The sequence below is a fragment of the Microcebus murinus genome, chromosome 3 (genome assembly GCF_040939455.1).
Source record: "Microcebus murinus isolate Inina chromosome 3, M.murinus_Inina_mat1.0, whole genome shotgun sequence".
NCBI lineage: Eukaryota > Metazoa > Chordata > Mammalia > Primates > Cheirogaleidae > Microcebus > Microcebus murinus.
The window spans coordinates 75680330-75689144 of NC_134106.1; the positions used below are offsets into that span (position 1 = coordinate 75680330).

The 8815-nt window shown below is 44.2% G+C and overlaps 1 protein-coding gene and 1 pseudogene across 1 annotated transcript in view; one reads left to right on the top strand and one right to left on the bottom strand.

Moving 5' to 3' along the window:
• MAL (mal, T cell differentiation protein (MAL blood group)) overlaps positions 1–8815 on the top strand; it is a 279087-nt gene that overhangs the window by 177227 nt on the left and 93045 nt on the right. The gene's annotated exons all lie outside the window — the stretch shown is intronic.
• Positions 5139–7967, bottom strand: LOC105859164 (C-1-tetrahydrofolate synthase, cytoplasmic pseudogene; annotated as a pseudogene).

The following is an 8815-nucleotide window of genomic DNA, read 5'->3' on the forward strand; positions in this document are numbered from 1 at the left end:
CTGTATCCCTCAAAACCCAGAATTGCTGTCTGAACTCCCGATATTTAGATGCAGTAACTGAATCGATTTGGACAGGGAGGGATGGGCATGGGGATAAGTGAATGGCTAGTGAAGATTTGCACCGTCTCACTGGCAGGAAACTGGAGGCCTAGGATTTTCTGACTCAGTGATGACCGATACTGAACGAGGATGTACAGGTGGCATGAGCAATATATTAATAAAATGGAAATCATTAATGGAATACAGCTCGCATGCAGGACTTTGGTTACGTGTCTGTTGTTTAGTCCATTTCTCATTCTCCGTAAGAGACTGGACCTTAACCTGCTCATTTGTGTCTGACTTTGCCAGCACAGATTCACTTTGCAGAACTTTGTTCTTTCAAAGAGGCCACTTTGGGGAATAACAAAAAAATGTCCCCATGCTTTCTGAGCTCTTCTCCAAGTAGGTGTCTCTGGATGACCCAAACATTATCCCATTGGGTTGTTCTCTTTTCTGGCAGCTGTACTGGACTTGCCCAGACTCCAGAGACAGCAGGAGTCTGCCTCCTCATGGCCTCTTGAGGGCCGCAAACACAACATTAACCACACCTCTGCCCTTCCCTATTGGTGTGTGAATTCTACCTACCTCATTTCAGAACTGAAGTGATCTTGATTTGTAGAGAGAGTAGTTGCAATCTAGTTGCATCTTAATCGGCAGGCTAGAGCCAGTGGGCGCATGTCTCCTTGCAGCAGAAAGGGAGGGTGCTGTGCTCCTCTTTCTACAACGGAACCTATCGTAGTGGACATCTGGTGTTTCTGCTGCTCAGCATCCATATACTTCTCTCCTGGTAACTTCGCCGCACTTTGGGTGGAATTATTTAAGGCACTGGGTCAAGTCTCATCTGAAGCCATCAGTATCTCTGAATTTCTTATTTAACGGCATATTAAATTCCCTTCATTGTTAAAGCCTGTTGGGATGGGTTTTTCTAACATTTGGTATTGAAAGAATCCTAATGGATACCACTGTCTATTCTTTCCCACAGTATTTCTGGATTTCCTCTGGCCTGCCCCTTATTGGTCAGGCAATCAGTAACTAAATTGTTTCTGAAAAATACTGATATATAAAGCAATTTATTGGTAGAGAAAGAATTCAACGAAAGGGAGTCAGAAAAGAGATAAGCAGTTGTCTCCAGAGTCTTTATGACTGAGAGAGTATATTCAGTCATTCAAAAACATTTATTGAGTACCTTCTGTGTACAAAGCAGTATTCAAGACAGTGGAGATGGCTGAGGTTCACCATATGAACAAAGTTACTGCCCTCTGGAAGCCCACATCCTAGAGAGGAGCAGGGGCAGGGAGACATACAACAGGCAAGTGAATCAAGAAATGAGAAATAGTGATAAGTGTTTGCAGAGAATTAAAGCAGGCTGGTGTCATTTTGGCTATGGTCAAGTAGAGAAGGATATTCCACCTCTTCCTCCCACTGACTGCAACTGAAAGCCCTGGACAGAATGCATAGAGCAGCTATCTGAGGACTCTAAAAAGACAAATGACAGCAGGAAGATTTGGAAGGAAATCAGAATTCAAAACACTACCCAGGCGGGCACAGTGGTTCACGCCTATAATCCACCAGCACTTTGGGAGGCGGAGGTGGGATGATTACTTGAGGCCAGGAGTTTGACACCATACTTGTTGCCCACGTCTTTAGAAAAGAGACCCCGTCTTTTAAAAAAAAAAAATGTAAAAATTACCCAAGCATGGTGGTGGTACCTGTAGTCCCAGCTACTCAGAAGGCTGAGGCAGAAGGATCACTTGAGTCCAGGAGTTTGAGGTTACAATGAGCTGTGATCACACCACTGCACTCCAGCCTGGGTAACAGCAAGACTCTGTCTCTAACTAAACAACAACAAAAACAAGTCATCACTACCCAACTAGTGATGAGTTTCTCATTTTCTTTCTTCTGGTAACTCTTAGCCTGGGCTTAGAGACTACCTGAAACCTGGCACCATACACAGGATGCAGACAAAGACATCTCCAAAACAAGCCCTCTATTCCTGGTCTGAGGAATGGGAAAGAGCCCCTATGGGTCATACAGAGTATAGAAAACCCATATTTATTTTTATATTTTTCCATTATTTCCTGCCCTAGCCCCTAGTGACATGGTGGTAGCAATGGAAGTGGCAGCCAAGCAGCCAGGCACCTAGAACTCTGAGGAAGGAGAACCCTTCTCTCTGACCAGAGGAAATACGATGGCTGCCTAGAGAGTATCCAGCCATTGTTAATATAATAAATGTCTCCATTTTTCATATTACATTATTTTCCGGACAGCCCTCGTATGGTCCTAAAAGCATGGGGGGAATCACCGTTTCCCTCTCTCTCTTGCTCACTCTCTTTCTTGTTGCTTTTTAGTCCTGAAGATAGACACAAAGGAAGTGCACTGTAGAGCAGGGAAATGAAAACCCTGGGTTTTAGCCAGGGAACCAAGGAAAAGAGTGGAAAGGACAAGGTCTGCCCCTGGGATCTAGAAAGTATTGGAGAGATCGTGGCCATGGCAAGAAGGGAGCTTAGGAAAGTGATCCCATAAAATAATATATGAATGTCTGAGCTTACCCCAAAGCTGGCCTTAAACAGAATACCAAAGGATTTCAGAACTGAGTAACAGGAACCCAGACTGGTCTCAGGTCCAAGACTAGCACACATATCAAATAGATCAAAATAGCACTGCAAAGCCTTATAAATGGAACTGACATTGGAACACAGCCCAGAGAAGGCAGCTAGGAACTTGCAGCCTGAACCCAATCAAGCTGATTGCCTGTGAAAACAAACAAAATCAACATTCTCCATAGGATTTAATTAAGACCCATAATCCCATAACATAATATTCATGGTATCCAGGATACAATCCAACATTACTTGATATTTAAAGATCCAGAGAAACCTCAACACATTTAAAGATAAAAAAGAAAAAGACAATCAAGAGAAAATAACTCCAGATGATACAGGATTTGATACATTAAAGCAGCTATTATAATAATTATGCTCCAAAAAGTAAGGGCTAGGGCTACCCCCCTCCCAAAAAATCAATAGAAAGATAGACAGTCTCAAATGAGAAATAGATAATACAAAAAAAATTGAAATTATAGAAATAAAATGAAAAAATTCAATAACAGACTCAATACATTAATGAACTCAATAACAGAATGTAGATGACAGAGGAAAAAGTCAGAGAACTTAAAGATAGACCAATATAAGTTGTCCAGTCTGAACAATAGAAATGAAATAGATTAAAACAATAAACAGATCCTCAGGAACTTGTGGGATAACACTAAAAAGTCTAATCTTTACCAATATATTTACTATTTCTGTTGCTGTTCTAAGGCATGTTTTTATGGAATATAGAATTCTGGGTTGACAGAAAGAATGGCTGAAAACTTCCCAAATTTGGTGAAAGACATAAAGAGGAAACAGAGGAATGAAATACAGAACAAACAAAAAATGAAAAATAAAATGATATACCTAGATCCAGCACTATCAATTTATATCAAGTGCAAGTGAACACAAATTAAAGTCTGCAAATTTCAGAATGGATTTTTTAAAAAAGACCCAACTATATCATAGTTACCAAAAAAGAAGCCCTCCTTATAAATATAGTGATATAGGTAAGTTAAAAGTAAAAGGATAAAAAATACACCATGCAAACTCCAAGTGTATTATAGTATACACATAAACACCAATTAGAAGCAACTGTAACTTGTATACATTATTAGTGGGGATAGAAATGATGGAAAATGGGGATAGAAATGATGGAAAATAGCTTGAAATTATCTGCTAAAAACACATACCACATGATACACAATTCTACCCCTAAGATATTACCAATAGAATTGTATACATAGATGCACCAATAGACATGTTCTAGAATGTTCATAGCTGTGTTATTAATAAGCCCTAATTGAAAGAACCCAATGTCCATAAACAATAGAATAAAGTGTAGTATAGTCATGCAATGGAATCCTATATAGCAGTGTATGAACTATAGCAACATACAACAACATGAATGAGTCTCACAAACATAATGTTGATTGAATGAAGCCAAACACAAAGGAATCCATTCAAAACCAGGCAAAACCAATCTGAGGAGTTAGAAGTCATTAGAGTAGTTATTTTGGGAGGAAGAAGGAAGAAATGATTGAGAGTAGTCTGGCAATGTTGTATTTCTTGCTTGGGGTGGGAGTTTCGTGGTCTGTTTTGTACACATTTTTCTGTAAGCGTGTATACATCAATAAAGACTTTTAGAACAGTTTTAAAAATCAGTATGGAAATATTAACAGAGAAGGTACTGGTCTTGCTCTGGAAAGGAAGAGAGCCAGAAGAAAACAAGTACTTATTAAACATCTGTTGTATGCCAGAACTGTCCTAGATGTTTTCATATATACTATCTCATTTAATCCCCCCAACTAACAAATGAAAAAACAGAACCCATGATCATAATAATCAACAGTGCTAAGTACTGTTTGTATGGTTTGCAGGATTAATTCACCTAATCTTAGTCTCATGAGGTGGAAACCAGCAGGCCCTTTGCAGAGAAGTCCAGAAGGCCCTCCTTCTGGGCCTGGCATTCGCTACAGCCTTGCACCAAACTTTTGATCTTGTGTCCCATTACATTCATACCCACAGCCCCAGAGATATGTTGGCTGGACTTTAAGGCAAAGATGTTCTTCTTACATTTCTAAACTTCTGTCCCTTACGAAATCTTACTGCCTGTGCTGTATTATAAATCTTATGGTTTTCTTATAAATAGCCTAATTAGAGTGTACTATACCTCGTTGCATAGAACAAAACATTACTTGGTTAAATGTAAACATATAAAATATGCCAAATTTTTTATAACCTTGTTTTGTCATATCTTCATTTCTTTTTTTTTTTTTAGCAAAATTATTTTCTTTTATTCTGTGGATCTGCACTAAAGTAAATAGAAATGTGCATGATTTATGTTAATTTATACATGATGATGAGAATTAAGGCTTCTGGAGAAACTCCCACTATATGTTTCAGAAGATCTTCAGGGAAGGGGCTGACTTCTCTTGACTAACTCCCAGTGGGCCTGAAGAGATACTGGCCAGACTTTCAAAGTAGTTCCTTGAAGATAGATTGATCTGTTTAGAACAGTCCATTCACCTGTTCAGTTTCAGGGTCCAAATCAATATCATAAAAGCAGGGCCGGGAAGGGAGTCCAGGCATTGTGCTCATTGTTCCTACTAAACAGTACAGAAAACCAGCCCCAACACTGGCGCGGATGCCACGAATAGGCAGAACGGAGCCTGTAGGCACGCCTTTTTGCTCTGCGTTGTGAGACAAGGACAAGTGTGTCTTGGCCATGCAGATGGGTAGATTCCCAAAGCCCTGCTTCGTGTAGACTTCGGCTTTGTGCTGAGCTTCAGGGAGCAACTCAATGTCATCTGCCCCATAGATCTTCTGTGCAATGATCCTGATTTTATCCTCAACTGGGAGCTGGAGGTCATAAAGGAGTCGGAAGCTGCTGGGTGCCTGTGTGGCTCTCTGGCCAGCCTGTGCCAGGGCGAAGGCACCCTTGCCCCCTTCTGCCCAGTGAGTGCACTTCACAGCATCAAAAGCTCCATGCTCTCGGGCAAGGCGTGTGACGAGGTCCAGCTCAGCCTCTGTATCCGTCTTGAACGCATTCACAGCCACTGCAACTGGAACTCCAAACATTCTGGCATTTTCAATTTGTTTCTTCAAGTTACTGAAGCCTTTTTCAACCAGCTCCAGGTTCTCCTCTCTGTAAGCCTTGGGAACAGGCAGTCCAGCGGTGACCGTGGGGCCGCCCCCCGTGCATTTTAAGAGCCCTGACAGTAGCAACGAGCACCACCACGTGAGGGCGGAGGCCAGAGTATCAGCATTTGATGTTAAAAAACTTTTCCATTCCAATGTCTGCTCCGAATCCGGCTTCGGTCACTACCATCCCTTCTGGGCCAACAAGCTTGAGTGCGACCGGGTCTGCCATGACAGATGAATTCCCATGCACGATGTTGGCGAACAGGCCGGCGTGGACAAACACCGGAGTGCCCTCCAACGTCAGCATGAGGTTAGGCTTGATCGCGTCCTTCATAAGCACTGTCAACGCGCCACTCACCCCCAGATCTTCCGCACTGATGGGCTCCCCTTTCTTGCTGGAGGCCACCACCATTTCACCCAGTCCCTCTCTCATGTCTTCCAGAGAACTGGTGAGGGCCAGGACAGCCATGATTTCACTGGCCACTGAGATATCAAACTGGGTCGTCCGTGTGTGCCCTTTCTCCGTTGGAGCCTGTCCAGTTGTGATCTTCCGCAGGAATCTATCATTGGTATCCTACACTCTTTGCCAAGTTATGGTTTCTGGATCAATATCCAATCTTGCAAATCTGTTTATCTCTTCGTCTGTCAGTGTGGTAGGGTCAGTCTTTTCAATGCCTAGTCTCCTTAACCTTCGGATTTGGATATCAGAGAACTTTCTCACTCCATTTGCTGAGGGCACCAAACGATTAAAGAGAGCCTTGTCTGTCTGGGTCAGTTCATGCAATATCCGGGCATCAGTGGCCGCAGCAACCGGGTTATTAGCTGCAGTGATGGCATGGATGTCACCAGTGAGGTGGAGATTAAACTCTTCCGTAGGAATGACCTGGGAGTAGCCACCTCCTGCAGCACCACCTTTTATTCCAAAGGTGGGGCCCTGGGAAGGCTGTCGCACACACGCGAAGACGTCACCCAGGGCTTGCACCAGCCCGACTGTGGTTGTATTTCCCCCTCTCCCAGGGGAGCTGGAGTTACTCCAGTCACCACCACGTATTTCCCGTCAGGCTGGCGTTTCAGTCGTTCCAGTGCTGATGGCAGGACTTTGGCCTTTGTCTCACCATACGATTCCACCTCTTCAGAGAACAGGCCAATTTCTCGAGCCAGCGTACCAATGGGCTTCGGTTTGCAAGATCGTGATATAGCAATGTCACTTGGAACAGGTGTCTTCAGGTTAATTTTAATACTTAAGGTTAATACTTTCCTGGCTTGTATTTCTCCAGGAAACCCCTTGCACTCTCTACCGTGCCCTGCATCAGCATTGCCACCGTCATGGGCCCGACGCCGCCAGGAACAGGAGGGATGAAGCCCGCCCGCTCTTTGGCCCCGTTTTATGCCACATCACCCACGATCCTTCTCCCATTTGATTTTGTATCATCTGGGACATAATTGGTCCCACAGTCGATGAGTATTGCCCCAGGTTTGATCCACTCTCCTTTCACCATTTCAGGCTGACCAGTTGCAACCACCAGGATGTCACTTTATTTACCTCCTGGCCCAGACTGGCAGTCTGGGAGTGGCAGGTGGTCACTGTGGCATTGTTCCGCAAGTCATGCACTGGGGCTCCTACTATTTTACTGCACCTGACCACCACGGCGCGCTTTCCGGCGATCTGTGCCCCTGTCTCTTTGATGAGTTCTAAGCATCCTTTAGGTGTACAAGGAATGAAAGTCATTTAGATCACCTCTAGCGAGTTTCCCAGCACTGATACTAGTCAATCCATCCACATCCTTTTCGGGTGCGATAGCTTTGATCACTGCTTCAGTGTTAACAGCATTTTCTGAATCTCGAGGTAGCTGCAGTATGAATCCATGTACAGTAGAGTCTTCATGCAAAGATCTAATGTACTTTCACACCTCAGATTCTGTGGCTGTTCTTGGTAATTTAATGTGACTGGCTTTGACCCCAACCTCTTCAGCAGCCTTCAGCTTCACATTTATATAAAGATTGGAATCATCTCTGTCACCAACCTGTAAAATTACCAGGCCTGGTGTGAAACCAGGTACTTGCTCCTTCATCTGAGTGACTTCATTCTTCAGTCTCTCCCTTATTTGCTCATAGGCCTCCCCCCCCCCCCCCGTCAGGATTTTTGCTGGTGCCATGACCACAGTTGTTGGCTGCCAGCTCTGGACTCTGCCACATGCTAGTTGCAATACACCATCTTCATTTCTTAATAAACTAATTGCTTCAGATGATGGAAGTGGCCCAGGCCCTCTCAACCCAAAAGTCTAAGAGGCTATGGGTTGAATTAATATCTTCATTTCCTAGATGAGATATGAGCATCAGAAACATTGGTTTTCTTCTTAACTTTACTATAAAACTTTCCCCACTATTCCATGTTACCCGTGGTCAAGTCACAAGTATCCTACAGCCCAGAAGAGTGGCACAGCGCTTATTTGCAACATTTCAGAGAGGTAGCAAGAGGTGGGATTCCTGGGGAAATGCCTGCTTTGCTTGGGTTAATCCTGTAAACAAGGCAGGACCCGCTGGCAGGTGGAATTAGGGCCTCCCTTCCTTCTTAGTTTGGGAGAAGAGGATGACCAGGCTGGTTTGAGGATTACTGGAGGGCCTGTTGCCTTTCCTTGAAATGTCTTTGCTTTTGGCTTCATTTGTCCAAACTCCTCTCTCCCCTGGCTCTCCCAGACCAGGCAGAGGCCTAGCTGGCTGCTCTACCCACCTGTGAGTGCCAGGCAAGCCCTGGCATTCACTGCTCTTGCTAATGCGGTCAAGACACTGGCTTCTTCTAATGACTCCAGCACTCAAGGCAATGTTCCCCACATCCTCTGCACACCCCTCGCAGCTTCCCAACTGGTCTGGGCCCTGGAGGGCAGGAGGAAGGGACCCCACCCCAAGCATCCTGAGTGGACTTCAGGCCTTCCTTCAGGGTGGGACAAATGAAGGTTAGCCCATTCAAAGGTAGGGAGGAAAATGGCTCAGTCTCCAGGACCTGTCTTTGTGTGAAAGAGGTTGCTTGCCTCTGGGTCACAGCC